The 15,415-nt window shown below is 35.5% G+C and overlaps 1 pseudogene; it reads left to right on the forward strand.

Moving 5' to 3' along the window:
• Positions 1–14,609: 14,609 nt before the first annotated feature.
• Positions 14,610–14,703, forward strand: LOC117310445 (U6 spliceosomal RNA; annotated as a pseudogene).
• Positions 14,704–15,415: the final 712 nt, after the last annotated feature.

Genomic DNA, 15,415 nt, shown 5'->3' on the forward strand with positions numbered 1-15,415 from the left:
TGTCTGTTAACTTTTGCTTTATATATTTAGGTGCTCCTATATTAGATGTACACATGCTAATGAATGTTATATATTCTTCTTGTATTGATCCCTTTATCAAAATATGATGTCATTTTTTTGAACTTTATTATGGACTTTGTTTTAAAGTCTACATTTTATGATATGAGTATAGCTGATATTTCATTTGCTTAAAATATGTTTTTCCATCCCCTCAGTTTCAGTCTATGTGTGATTTCAACTCTGAAGTGAGTCTCTTGTAAGCAGCATATAAAAAGGTCTTTTTTTTTTTTATTCGATCACCACCCTATGTCCTTTGAGTGGGCCATTTAGACCATTGACATTTAAAATGATTATTGATAGATATGAACTTATTTCCATTTTGTTACTTGTGTTCTGGTTGTTTTTGTAGTTCTTCTCTGTTCTTTTCTTCTTCATTATTTTCTTCCTTTATGATTTGATGATTTTCTTTAGTGGTATGCTTGTGTTCCTTTCTGTCTAGTTTTTGTGTATCTATTGTTGGTTTTTGTTTTGTGCTTTCCATGGTGTTAATGTATGTTGACCTATAACTATGTCTACTTATTTTAAACTGATAGTCATTTAAGTTCAAGATCTAAAAGATCTAAAATTTTACACACACCCCACATTTTGTGTTTTTAATTCCATACTTTACATCTTAATGTATATCCCTTTAACTCTGTTTTGTAGTTATAGTTGATACTACAGTTTTAGCTTTTAATCTTCATATAGTTTATTTAAGTGATTGACCACAGCCTTTACTATATATTTGCTTTTACTAGTAAGATCTTTCCCTTCATATAAATTCTTACTTCTTGCTGCAGCCTCTTCTTTCCACTTAGAGAAGACCATTTAATAATTATTTTGTAGTCAGTTTAGGTTTGATAAGCTCTTATGTTTTTTGCTTATCTGACAAATTCTTGATCTCTCCTTTAATTCTGAATGATAACTTTGCTGGGTAGAATATCCTAGATTCTTAGATTTTCTCTTTCAGCACTTTAAATGTATCATGCCATTCCCTTCTCTCCTGTAATGTTTCTGCAAATAAAATGGCTGGTAACCTTATGGGGATTCTGTTGTATACAACTCCTGTTTTTTCCTTTGCTGCCTTTAGAATTCTCTCTTTTTCTTTAACTTTTGCCATTTTAATTATGATATGCCTTGTGAGTCTCTTTGGGTTCAGCAGATATCTGTATATCTGTTTCTTCTTCAGGTTTGGGTAGTTTTCAGCCATAATTTCCTCAAATACATTTTCGACCTGTTTCTCTCACTCTTCTCCTTTTGGGACCCCTAATTGTGCATATTAGTACACCTGATGTTTTCTCAGGTGTCCCTTAAACTGTCCTCACTTAAATTCTTTAATTTATTTTTTTGTTGCTCTGATTGGGTGATTGCCATTATTTTATCTTCCAGATCACTTAAGTTTTCTTCTGTATCCCTTATTCTGCTCTTAATTCCTTCTAGTGTGTTTTTCATTTCAGTTATTTTATTCTTCAGCTCTGACTGGCTCTTTTTCATATATTCTAGTTCCTTGTGAAAATTCTCACTGTGTTCATCTATTCTTCCCTAATTCAGTTAGCATTTTTATTACTAATGTTTTGAACTCTTTTTCTGGTAAATTATTTACCTCTGTTTCATTACTTTTTTTTTCTTGTTCTTTGTTGTAGATGAGTCCTTCTGCCAGTCTCCCATTTGTTTCCAGTCAGAATTGTTCCACATGTATGTGTATTTTTGATGTGTTTGTGGGGGGAGGTGAGTTCAGAGTAATCCTACTCTGCCATCTTGATCTCCTCCAAGATTTTGCTTTTTTTTTTTTAATATAAGCATTTACTGCTATACATTACTTTCAACACTGTTTTTGCTGTATCCCATATGTTTTGGTATATTGTGTTTTCTTTTTCATTTGTCTCAAGTTTAATTATTTTTTCTTGTGTTTAACTCTTTGACTCATTAAGAGTTTGTTGTTTATTTTTACATATTTGTGAATATTCCAGTTTTTCTTCTGCTACTTATTTCTATTTTCATTTCACCTTGATTAAAAAAGATACTTTCTATTATTCCAGTTCTTTTCACTTTATCAAGACTTTTTCATAAATTAATATATGTATTCTAGAGCCTGTTCCATGTGCAAGTGAATAAAATAAGTATTCTGCCATTGCTGGGTGGAGTCTTTTTATATGTCTTTGAAGTTCAGTTGGTCTATAGTGTTATTCAATTTCTGTATTTCTTTATTGATCTTCTGTCTTGTTTTTCTATTCATTATTGAAAATGGGGACAGGATGTCAGCAAGATAGCAGATAAGGAGATACCAACCTGCATCATGTCCAATAAAACAATAATTAGACATCTATTCACAGTGGAAAATAGCTCTTAGAGATGTCAGGAGTCCACTTAAGAAACTACAACCACACTGTGGAGCAAAAAACCTGAGAATAACCATAGAAAAATTATACTGAGATTAGTTTTGTTTTTCCTTACATCATCTCACACACACACACACACATACACACACACACACACACACACACACACACACACACACACACACACTGACACTGTTCAGCACCAAGAGGACATTTCCTAGTCTGACAGTTCTCCTTGCAGGGAAAGGCAGATCAGGGTGAGTGACCAGCTTCTTCAGCCTTTCAGGGCACTGCATGAAGGAATCCACTTCAGTTTTAACCCACCCAGGTCTCTGGGGATACCTGCAGAGCTGAGACATCTGGAGATAGGAACAAAGAAGGTCAGTGTCAGACACACAGTAAGAATAAACATAGTTCCCAAGTGCCCTGCTCTGCAGCAGACCACAGCAGCCTTTTGCACTGTGGACATTCTCCCAACAGCATTCACCACTAGGGATCCCACAGGGTTTGCCATTACAGACCCCAGTGTCCTGTTCTTCACAGGACCCCAACAGAATTCACCACTGAGGAAAACAACAGCCAGTACAGCCACCATGGACACACTGCAGCTTTCTCCACTGAGGGCTCAACAGGTTTTTGTCTTTACAAACATCACCCTCTCAAGTGCCTCACTGCCCCCAAACCCTCCAGAGCCACCCTGGCTAACACTGCCACAGACTGTCCAGCCCCAGGACCCACTATGGCTATCACTTACATGCTTACAGCTGGCCTAGGTCCTTGCAGCTATGTTCATGCATGCTACTGACCCCACCCCCCATAGATACACATGTACATGCCACCAGCCCTGACCCTTGCAGCTCTGCACACATAAGGCTGTCTTCCACTGCAGTGTGCAAGCACAAAGCTAACCCTTGTGGCCACACCTGTACATGCCTCTGATCCAGCACCCAGAGATGAGCTAATGCATGCAGCCAGCTGCAACTTCCATTGCCAGCCTCCACTGCCAAACATACAACCACAGCTGACCCCTGAAGCTATGGTGTGCACACTGCCAGCCCCAGCCTCCATAGCTGCACATGTACCCACAGCTGTCATGACCCAGGTCACTGACCTTCACTGTCTTGTGAACATCCCTACAGCTGTGTGAATGCATGTTGCCAGTTCCATTTCCAGTAGCTGCATATACACCTGCAGTTGTCTCTGACCCCTGATGCTGACCGTGGTTCTCACCACTATGAGTGTGACTGCAACCAGCCCCTGTGGCCACACATGTGCCTACAACTGGCCCTCAAAACTACTCAAGTACACACTTCTGGTCCCAGCTATGACTGAAAATTGTACTGGTTCCTTGCACTGGACCTGGAAGCACTGCTGAGGACCTCAACAGCTGTTGCAATTGCAGATCCCCTACATTATGTAGTCATGCAGACCCTAACTACTTAAGCCCACAAGAAACTATGACTCCCAGATCCAGAACCACTACACAAACTGCACTTGATTACCTGTGCCACTAGACCCATGACCACAGCATGCTAATATTTATCCCTACAAATAAGTGAGAATTTGTCCTTACTAAAGTCAATCTAAAGTCTGGAAGAGGAAATGGCTTCTTTAAATGTGGAGACACCCATGCAAGCTTACAGGAATCATGAAGCTTTGAAGAAACATGACATCACCAAAGAAACACAATAAACTTCCAATAATCAACCTCAAAGAAATGGAGATCCTCTAATTAGTGAAAAATAATTTAAAATACTGGTTCTAAAGAAGCTCAGTGAGTCCAGGAAAACACAGAAAAACATTTTGATGAAACCAGGAAAATATTAAAAGAAGAAAATGACAAGTTCAATATGGAGGTAGAAAATATTGAAAAGAACCAAATAGAAATATTAAAGCTGAAGAAAACAATGACTGAATTACAAATGCAGAAAGAGCTTCAACAGCAGACTTGATGAATCAAAAGAAGGAATAAGAAAACTTGAATATAGGTCATTTGAAATTATCCAAGGGATAAAAAAGGTAAAAAGAATGAATTGGAATTAAAAAAGCCTATAGAATTTATAAAAAGCCATAAAGAAAGCCTACAATTGCATTATAGGAGTCCAAGAAGGAGAAGAGTGAGAGGAAGGAAGCAGAAAGTTTATTTAAAAAATAGTGGTTCAAAACTTCCTGAATATATGAAGAGATTTGAATATCCAGGTATATGAAACTCAAAGGTCCTCAATGAGGTTCAACCCAAAGAAAACTTCACCAAGACATTATAATCAAACTGTCAAAAATCAAAAGCAAAAAATGATTTTAAAAGCAGCAAGAGAAAAGAGAGTTGTCACATGCAAGGGACAACCTCCCTACCACCTTCCATAAGGCTATCCATAGATTTTTCAGCAGAAACTTTGTAGGCTAAGAGAGAGTGGAATAATACATTCAAAGTGTGAAATGAAAAATACTGCACAACAGGAATATGTTATATATTCCAGTAAAGCAGTCTTTCAGAATTGAAGGATAAATAGAAACATTTCCAAACAAACAAAATCTGAAGAAGTTCATCACCATTAGACCTGCCTTACAAGAAATGTTAAAGGGAGTTCGAGTTGAAATGAAAAGATGCTAATTAGTAACATGAAAATATATGAAAGAAAAAAACTCACTCATAAATGTAAATATATGGTCAAATTTAGACTACTCCAATATTGTAATAGTATGTAAATCACTTATAACTCAAGTAAAAATATAAAAGAGAAAAGTATCTTAAGAAACCTATAACTTCAATAATTTGTTAATAGATATACAACCAGAAAATGTAAATTGTAACATCAAAAACATGAAATGTGGGTGGGAGGATTAAAACTGTCCAGACATTATGCAACCAAAATTAAGTGTTTAGGGCTTCCCTGGTGGCACAGTGGTTGAGAGTCCGCCTGCCGATGCAGGGGACACGGGTTCGTGCCCCGGTTCGGGAAGATCCCACATGCCGCAGAGCGGCTGGGCCCATGAGTCATGGCCGCTGAGCCTGCACATCCGGAGCCTGTGCTCCGCAACGGGAGAGGCCACAACAGTGAGAGGTCCGCATACCACAAAAAAAAAAAAAAAAAAAAAAAAAAAAAAATTTAAGTGTTTATTAGCTAAAAATAAACTGTTATAATCATAAGATGTTTTATTTAAGCCTCATGGTAACCATAAACAAATTATAGCAATAAATGCATCAATAATTCAATTATCCAGTCAAAGCACAGAATGGCTGAATATATTTAAAAAAAACAACAACTACATGCTGTCTACAAGTGACTCACTTCAGCTTTAACGACACAGAAAGAATGAAAGTGAAGGGATAGAAAATGATGTTCCATGCAACTGGAAACCAAAAGGGAACTGGGTAGGTATACTTATATCAGACAAACTAGACTTTAAGTCAAAGCTGTAGCAGGACACATAGAATGTTATTACGTGATAATAAAATGGTCAATTTACCAAGAATAAATAATAACTGTAAATATACATGAACCCCAAATCAGAGCACCTAAATATATAAAGCAGTATTAACATATCTGAAAGGAGAAATAGAGAGCAATACAATAATATATGGGACTACAATACCCCACTTTCAACAATTGATAGATCATCCAGAATAAAGTCAAAAAGAAAACATTGGACTTGAACTATTCCATAGACCTAATGGACCTAACAGACATATACAGAAGATTCCACCCAGTAGCATAAGAAAACACATTTTTTTCAGTGAACATGGAATATTCTCCAGAACAGATCATGTGACAGTTCACAAAAAAGTCTTAGCAAGTTTAAGAAGATTGAAATTATCTCAAGCATCTATTCCAACTACAATGGTATGTAACTAGAAATCAATAATAGGAGAAAAATAGAAGATTCATAAATACATGGAGCTCAAAGAACATGCTTCTGAACAAACAATAGGTGAAAGAAGAAACAAAAAGGGAATTCAAAAAAACATCTTGAAGAGTTTTTATCATAAATGGATGTTGAATTTTGCCAAAAGCTTTGTCTGCATCTATTGAGATGATCATATGGTTATTTCTCAATTTGTTAATGTGGTGTATGACATTGATTGATGTGCGGATATTGGAAAATCCCTGGAGTAAATCTCAGTTGACTGTAGTGTATGATCCTTTTAATGTATTGTTGGATTCCATTTGCTAGTATTGTTGAGGGTTTTTGCAACTATGTTCATCAGTGATATTGGCCTATAATTTTCTTTATTGTGATATATTTGTCTGATTTTTGTATCAGGGTGATGGTAGACTCATAGAATAAGTTTGGCAGTGTTGCTCCCTTGGCAATTTTTGGTAATATTTTCAGAAGGATAGATCTTTCCTCTTCTCTAAATGATTGACAGAAATCACCTGAGAAGCCATCTGATATTGGACTTCTGTTTGTTGACAATTTTTAAATTACTGATCCAATTTCAGTACTGATTATTGGTCTATTCAAATTTTCTATTTATTCCTGGTTCAGTCTTGGAAGATTGTAACTTTCTAAGAATTAATCCATTTCTTCCAGGTTGTCCATTTTACTGCCATATGATTGCTCATAGTAGTTTCTTATGGAACTTTGTCTGTGGTGTCAATTGTAACTTCTCCTTTTTTATTTATAATTTTACTGACTTGGGCCCTCACCCTTTTTTTTCTTGATGAATCTGGCTAAAGATTTATTAATTTAACTCTTCAAAGAACCAGCTTTTAGTTTCATTGATTTTTTTGTTGTTTCCCTCATCTCTACCTCATTTATTTCTGTTCCAATATTTACGATAAAAACTCTTCAGAAAGTGGGCATAGAGGGAACACATGTCAACATAATAAAGGCACAGTTAACATCATACTCAATGGTGAAAAGCTGAAATCATTTCCTCTAAGATCAGGAACAAGACAAGGACCCCCACTCTCACCAATTTTATTCAACATAGTTTTGGAAGTTTCAGCCATAACAATCAGAGAAGAAAACGAAATAAAAGGAATCCAAATTTGAAAAGAAGAAGTAAAACTGTCACTGTTTGCAGATGGCATGATGCTACAGATAGAAAATCCTAAAGATGCTACCAGGAAACTACTAGAACTCATCAATGAGTTTGTTAAAGTTGCAGGATAAAAAATTAATATACAGAAATCTGTTACATTTCTATACATGACAAATGAAATATCAGAAAGAGAAATTAAGAAAACAATTCCATTTACCATCACATCAAAAAGAATGAAATACCTAGGAATAAACCTACCTAAGGAGACAAAAGACATGTACTCTGAAAATTATAAGATGCTGGTGAAAGTAACTGAAGACAACACAAACAGATGTAAAGATATACCATGTTCTTGTATTGGAAGAATCAATATTAATAAAATGAACATACTACCCAAGGCAATCTACAGATTTAATGCAATCCCTATCAAATTACCAATGGCATTTTTCACAAATCTAGAACAAAAAATTCTAAAATTTGTATGGAAACACAAAAGACCCTGAATAGCTGAAATAATCTTGAGGAAGAACAGAGCTGGAGGAATCAGGCTCCCTGACTTCAGACTATACTTCAAAGCTACATTAATCAAAATATTATGGCAGTTGCACAATAACAGACATATAGGTCAACAGAACAAGATAGAAACCCCAGAAATAAACTCACACATTTATGGTAAATTAATCTATGACAAAGGAGGCAAGAATATACAGTGGAGAAAACACAGTCTCTTCAGTAAATGGTGCTGGGAATACTAGACTGCTACACGTGAAAGAATGAAATTAGAACATTCCCCAACACCATATACAAAAATAAAGTCAAATGGATTAAAGACCTCAAAGTGAGACCAGATACTATAAAACTCCTAGAGGAAAATATAAGCAGAACACTCTTTGACATAAAATGCAAAAATATATTTTTTTGAATCTGTCTCCTAGAGTAATGGAAATAAAACCAAAAATAAACAAATAAGGCATAATTAGATCTAAAAGCTTTTGCACAGCAGAGGAAACCATAAACAAAATGAAAAGACAACCTACTGACTGGGAGAAAATATTTCCAAATGATGCTACTGGCAAGGGATTAATTTCTAAAATATACAAACTGCTCATATGGCTTAATATCAAACAAATCAAATGACCCAATCAAAAAATGGCCAGAAGATCCTGGGCTTCCCTGGTGGTGCAGTGGTTGAGAGTCCACCTGCCAATGCAGGGGACACAGGTTCGTGCCCCAGTATGGGAAGATCCCACATGCCATGGAGTGGCTGGGCCCATGAGCCATGGCTACTGAGCCTGCACATCCGGAGCCTGTGCTCCACAACAGGAGAGGCCAAAACAGTGAGAGGCCCGTGTACTGCAAAAAAAAAAAAAAATGGCCAGAATATCTAAATAAACATTTCTCCAAAGAAGACATACAAATGGCCGACAGGCACTTAAAAAGATGCTCAATATTGCTAATTATTAGAGAACTGCAAATCAAAACTACCATGAGGTATCACTTCACACCAGTCAGAATGGACATCATTAAAATGTCTACAAATTATAAATGCTGGGGAGGGTGTGGGGAGGGTGTGGAGAATAAGGAGCCCTCCTACACTATTGCTAAATTGGTGCAGCCACTATGGAGAACAATATGGAAGTTTCTTAAAAAACTAAGAATAGAGTTAGTATACAATCCTGCAGTCCCACTCCTGGGCATATATCGGGAGAAAACTCTAATTCAAAAAAATACATGTACCCCAGTTTTCATAGTAGCACTGTTTACAATAGCCATGGAAGCAACCTAAATGTCCATTAACAGATGAATTGATAAAGAAGATGTGGTATATATATTTACAATGGATTATTACTCAGTCATAAAAGAGAATGAAATAATGCCATTTGCAGCAACATGGATAGACCTAGAGATTATCATATTAAGTGAAGTAAGTCACACAAATATCATATGATATCACTTATATGTGGAATCCAAAAAAATGATGTAAATGAAGTTATTCACAGAACAGAAATAGACTCAGAGTCATAGAAAACAAACTCATGGTTACCAAAGGGGATAGTGGCAAGGGAGAGATAAATTGGGAGTTTGGGATTAACATATACACACTACTACATATAAAATAAGTGGGCAAAAAGCACCTACTGTATAACACAGGGAACTATATTTACTATCTTGTAATAACCTATAATGGAAAATAATATGAAAAAAATATATATATGAATCACTACTTTGCTGTACACCTGAAACTAACAGAACATTGTAAATTATACCTTAAAAGGGTTAGCAAAAATTAAAACAAAGAAAAATTCTTGAGGCAAAACAATGTAAGCACAAGGGAGGAAAACTTATGAGATGCAGTTCTAAGAAGGAAAATTACACTTATAAATGCCTACATTAAGAAAATAATAAATATTTAAACTAAACAATCCAACTATAATCCCCAACAAACTTTAAGAAGAAAAACAAATTAGGCTCAATGTTAGTAGAGGAAAGGAAATAATAAAGATTAGAGCAGAAATAAAATGAAATATAGACTAGGAAATTAATAGAAAATGTCAAAGGAAAAAATATGGCTTTTTTTTAAAAAGATAAACCCAATTGATAAATCTTTAACTATATTAAGAAAAAAAGAGAGGACTCAAATAAAATCAGAAATAAAAGAGAAGGCATTATAACTGATCCCACAGGACTACAAAGAATCCTAAGAGACTACCGAAATATTTAAAGAAAATCTAACATCAATTCTTGTCAAACTCTGACAAAATCATTTTATGAGGGCAGCATTTCTCTGATACCAAAGCCAGACAATAACACTACATGAAAAGAAATTTACAAGTCAATATCCCTTATAAACATAGATGCAAAATTCCTCAACAAAATATTAGGAAACCAAATTCAATAGCACATTAAAAGGATCATATGCCATGATCAAGTGGATACATCCTTGAGATGCAAGAATTGTTCAGTATGCAAAATCAATAAATGTGATACACCATGTTAACAAAATAGAGTATAAAAATTATATGATCATCTCAATAGATCCAAAAATGTTTTTTTGACAAAATTCAACATTCATTCATGTTAAAACCTGTCAACAGTGGATAAAGAAAAAATGTACTTCAACATAATAAATGCAGTCTATATCAAACTCACAGCTAACATCACACTCAACAGAGAAAATCTGAAATATTTTCCTCTAAGAAACAAAACAAGCGTACCCACTCTACTTCTATTCAACATAGTACTGGTAGCCCTAAAAATCATCTAGTCAAGAAAAATGCATGAAATGTATCCAAATTGGAAAAGAAGAAGCAAAATCGTCTTCATTTCCAAATGACATAAATTTACATATAGAAAACCTTCCATCAAAAACTGTTAAAACTAGTAAATGAATTCAATAAAGTTACAGGATACAAAATCAATTTACAATATCATTTCCATTTCTATAAACTAGCAATAAACTATCTGAAAAAGTAATTAAGAAAACAATCTCATTTACAATACCACCAAAAATAATAAAACAAAGAACTCAATTCTTTTTTGGCTGAGTAATATTCCATTGTATATATGTACCACATCTTCTTTATCCATTCATCTGTTGATGGACACTTAGATTGCTTCCATGTACTGGCTATTGTAGATAGAGCTGCAAGGAACATTGTGGTACATGACTCTTTTTGAATTATGGTTTTCTCAGGGTTTATGCTCAGTAGTGGGATTGCTGGGTCGTATGGTAGTTCTATTTTTAGTTTTTTTTAAGGAACCTCCATACTGTTCTCTATAGTGGCTGTATCAATTTACATTCCCACCAACAGTATTGTAGTGAGGTGTATGGACCTAGAGTCTGTCATACAGAGTGAAGTAAGTCAGAAAGAGAAAAACAAATACTGTATGCTAACACATATATATGGAATCTAAAAAAAAAAAAAAAAGGTCATGAGCAACCTCAGGGCAAGATGGGAATAAAGACACAAATCTACTAGAGAACGGACTTGAGGACACGGAGAGGAGGAAGTGTAAGCTGGGACAAAGTGAGAGAGTTGTAGTGTATATATGGACATATATACACTATCAAATGTAAAATAGATAGCTAGTGGGAAGAAGTTGCATAGCACAGGGAGATCAGCTCCGTGCTTTGTGACCAGCTGGAGGAGTGGGATAGGGAGGGTGAGAGGGAGGCAGATGCGAGAGGGAGGAGATATGGGGATATATGTATGTGTATGGCTGATTCACTTTGTTGTAAAGCAGAAACTAACACACCATTGTAAGGCAATTATACTCCTATAAAAATGTTTAAAAAAAGAATAAAACAAGAACAAGCTTGAAAAAGGAGACAAAAGATCTGTACACTGAAAACTATAAAATATTGATGAAAGAAATTGAAGGAGACACAAATAAATGGAAAGATATACCATGTTCATAGGTTGGGTGAATTATTGTTTTTAAAATATCAACTCTACCAAAAGTGATCTACAGATTCAATACAGTCGCTGTCAAATTTCAATGGCATTTTTCACAGGAAAAAAAAAAAACAACTTAAAATTCATATGGAACTGCAGAAGACCTCGGATAGCTAAAGCAACTTTGGGAAAGAGCAAAGCTGGAAACATCACACTTCATGATTTCAAATTGTATTACAAAGCTAGAGTAATCCAAACATTATGGTACTGGCATAAAAACAAACACATAGATCAATGGAATGGAATAAGGATCCCAGAAAGAATCCCACATATATATGGTCAATTAATTTTCAACAAGGGTGTCAATAATTCACAAGGGAGAAAGGGTAGGCTCTTTAATAAATTGCATTGGGAAAACTGGATATCCACATGTAAAAGAGTGAATCTGGACCTTTATCTTACATCATGTACAATAATCAATTCAAAAATGGATTAAAGACTTGAACATAATACATGAAACCATGAAACTTGTAGAAGGAAACAGAGGAAAATCTCTTTGACATTGATCTTTACAATGTTATTTTTTTTCTCTTGATTTGACAGCAAAACACAGGCAATAAAAGATAAAATAAACTAGTAGGACTACACCAATCCAAAAAAGTTCTGGATAGCAAAGGAAACAATAAAAAAAATGAAAAAACAACTATGGATAGAAGTAAATATTTGCAAATCATATATCTGGTAAGGGATGAATATTAAAATTTGACAAGTAACTCACACCACTCATTAGCAAAAAAAACCCCAAAACAAAACAAAAGAAAACACATACAATTCAGTTAAAAATTGGAGAGAAGAACTGAATCAACATTTTTCCAAAGAAGACATACAAATGGCCAGCATGTGCATGAAAAGATGGTCAAACTCACTAATCATTAAGGAAATGCAAATCAAAACTACAATGAGTTTGTAAATGCAAATCAAAACCACAATGAGTTTGTCACTTCACATCTGTTAGGTTAGCTATTATAAAATGCCAAAAGATAATTTTTGTTGGAAATAATGTGGAGAAAAGAGAACCATTGTACACTGTTGGTGGGAATGTAAATTGTACAGGCATTATGGAAAACAATGGGAGACTCCTTAAAAAATTAAAACTGGAAATATAATATGGTCCAGTAATTCCCACTTCTGGTTGTATATTCAAAGGAAATAAAATATATGTCTCAATGAGATATCTGCACTACTTGCACTCATTGCAGTATTGTTCACAGTAGTCAAGATATGGAAACAGTCTAAGTGCCCATTGACAGATGAATGGCTAAAGAAAATATGATACATGCACACACACACACACACACACCACACAAACACAAACTGGAATATTTCTCAGCCTTTATAAAGAAGGAAATTCTACCATTTGTGACAACATGGAAGAACCTGGTGGACAGTATGCTAAGTGATAAGCCAGAAACAGAAATACAAATAACTCATGAATCTCATTTATAAGTGGAATCAAAAAAAAAAAAAGTCAAACTCATAGTAACAGATAGTAGAATGGTGGTTACCAAATGTTGAGGGGTGGGGGAAAAATGAAGTTATTGATCAAGGGGTGCAAAATTTCAGTTATAAGATGAATAAGTTCTGGAGATCTAATATACATTATGGTGACTATAGTTTATAATAACATTGAATACTTGAAATTTGTTAAGAGAATAGATCTCAAAAGTTCTTACCACACATAAAAAATTATATATAGTAAACATATGAGGTGATGGATATGTTAATTAGCTTAATTGTGGTAACCTTTTCACAACGTATACATATTTTAAGATATCGCCTTTTACTCCTTACATACACTCAATTTTTATTTGTCAATAATACCTTAATATAGCTGTTTTTTCAAAACTTTTAAAAACACAAAGTGGAGTATTGAAGTCTCCTATTGTTATAGAGCTATTTCTTCCTTCAATTCTGTCAATGCTTGCTTCATACATTTAGGACCCTTGATGTTTGGTTCCTTCATCCTTGTGTGTGTGTGTGTGTGTGTGTGTGTGTGTGGTACGCGGGCCTCCCACTGCTGTGTCTTCTCCCGTTGCGGGAGCACAGGCTCCGGACGCGCAGCCCAGCGGCCATGGCTCACAGGTCCAGCCGCTCTGCGGCATGTGGGATCCTCCCGGACCGGGGCACGAACCCACGTCCCCTGCACCGGCAGGTGGACTCCCAACCACTGCGCCACCAGGGAAGCCCCCTTCATCCTTTTTGTTAGAAAGCACGTGGTTTGGTTATTTCTGTAGATTGGAACTGGTTTTAGTTTTGATACAAATAGAAATCAATGTAAAAAGGAAAATGTATTGTTTATATAGATTTTATGTTGCAGTAAATGATTATGCATTCACTACATAAATTCAGTGAGACATTTATCATGTGAAACCATATAAAAAGGTTCTTGTAAAACATAATTGATTCTATCTTTACCTCTGAATTTACAAAAAGTACAGTGACATTATTCAAAGGGATCTTTCTTTCACTGACACTGTAAAAGTTGAAGAAAGAGTGTTTAACTCCAATAATTAACTCCTTATCTCAGGGACCTCTGCTAAGCTTTATGGAAACGTAGAGACAGGGGAGGAATAAATTTCCCCACTCCTAGCCCCTAAAAATGGATAGCTATAATCCCAATCACTGCTCTACCAATAAGGTTTCTTAAAATACCTTATAAAATAAAAGAGGTTTTCTTTCTTCTTTTCTATAGGTCATGCATCCAATTCATCCAAAACACTCATCAAGTTACCTAGGTATAAATAAAAGGAGGCAGAAATAAGCTTTACATCATTCTATTTAAAATCAGTGCTTGCTTTGGCAGCACATATACTAAAATTGGAATGATACAGAGAAGATTATCCTGACCCCTGTGCAAGGATGACATGCATTCCATATTTTTAAATTCTGGAGAGGGTGTGGAGAGAAGGGAATCCTCCTGCACTGTTGGTGGGAACGTAAATTGATACAGCCACTATGGAGAACAGTATGGACGTTCCTTAAAAACTAAAAATAGAACTAGCATATGACCCAGCAATCCCACTACTGGGCATATACCCTGAGAAAATCATAATTCAAAAAGGGTCATGTACCACAATGTTCATTGCAACTCTATTTACAATAACCAGGACATGGAGGCAACCTAGGTGTCCATCAACAGATGAGTAGATAAAGAAGATATGGCACAAATATACAATGGAATATTACTTAGACATAAAAAAGAAATGAAATTGAGTTATTTGTAGTGAGGTGGTTGGACCTAGAGTCTGTCTAGGTGCAAAATGAAGTAAGTCAGAAAGAGAAAAACAAATACCGTATATTAACACATGTATATGGAATTTTAAAAAGACGCTTCTGAAGAACCTACGGGCAGGACAGGAATAAAGACGCAAATGTAGAGAATGGACTTGAGGACACGGGGAGTGGGAAGGGTAAGCTGGGATGAAGTGCAAGAGTGACATGGACACATACATATTACCAAATGTAAAATAGATAGCTAGTCGGAAGCAGCCACATAGCACAGGGAGATCAGCTTCGTGTTTTGTGACCACCTGGAGGGGTGGGATAGGGAGGGTGGGAGGGAGGGAGACGCAAGAGGGGGGAGATATGGGGAC

The sequence above is a fragment of the Tursiops truncatus genome, chromosome X (genome assembly GCF_011762595.2).
Source record: "Tursiops truncatus isolate mTurTru1 chromosome X, mTurTru1.mat.Y, whole genome shotgun sequence".
NCBI lineage: Eukaryota > Metazoa > Chordata > Mammalia > Artiodactyla > Delphinidae > Tursiops > Tursiops truncatus.